This window comes from Pteropus vampyrus, unplaced genomic scaffold (genome assembly GCF_000151845.1).
Source record: "Pteropus vampyrus isolate Shadow unplaced genomic scaffold, Pvam_2.0 Scaffold12, whole genome shotgun sequence".
NCBI lineage: Eukaryota > Metazoa > Chordata > Mammalia > Chiroptera > Pteropodidae > Pteropus > Pteropus vampyrus.
In genome coordinates, this window is record NW_011888793.1 from 8,567,200 (window position 1) to 8,568,029 (window position 830).

At 30.5% G+C, this 830-nt stretch overlaps 1 non-coding gene across 1 annotated transcript; it reads right to left on the bottom strand.

Annotated features, from left to right (window-relative positions):
- Window positions 1-277: 277 nt before the first annotated feature.
- LOC111732944 lies at window positions 278-379 on the bottom strand. Its single transcript, XR_002777766.1, has one exon. It is a non-coding gene; the product is annotated as a U6 spliceosomal RNA (small nuclear RNA).
- Window positions 380-830: the final 451 nt, after the last annotated feature.

Genomic DNA, 830 nt, shown 5'->3' on the forward strand with positions numbered 1-830 from the left:
ACTTTAACATATACAAATTGTATATGTTTACAGTGTACAACATGGTTTTAAATATATGTAAATATCATAAAAAAATCACAACGAAGCTACTTAACATATCCATCACCTCTGCATAGTTACCATTGTGTGTGTGTGTGTGTGTGTGTGTGTGTGTGTGTGTAGTGAGAAGATTAATTTAAGCTTTACCTTTTTTGCAAATTTTAGTATATACGAGGCTAAAGGGAGCACCTTTTTGTGAATTTTAAATACACAATGTAATATTGTTAACTATCATTGCAAAAATATAGAATAGCTCATGAATTTGCATGTCAATTTTGCACAGTGATCATGCTAATCTCTGTATTGTTGCAATTTTAGTACATGTGCAGCCAAAGTAAACACACAAAAAAATCTTATTTTTAAAAAATACTCAGTCATCGCAATCTGAGGCATACCCACATTCATCAAAATAATTTGTGCCTATCACCATTTTAACTTGTTTCATGGATTACCATCATTTTTAATATCATAACATCTCCATTTTTGAATTCTAAAATATGAGTCCTCTTTTTAAGATGACTTTTTTTCCGAAGCCCAACCTTACTGATAATGAATTTCAACAGCTATTATACATGAAAGTATGAAAATTCTCAGAAAGGAAATCAAGAACAAGAATATGGGTGTGCCCGTGAGAAGAAGCAATAAAAATCTTACTTGTTCAGAACTTCCACTCCTCCAATCTACCATGAACTCTGAGAATAATAATGTACAGTATTATTATTCAGCCTATTTATTATTTATTTTAGCTATCTATCTACACATCTATCTATTATCTATTTAATCTCCTTTGG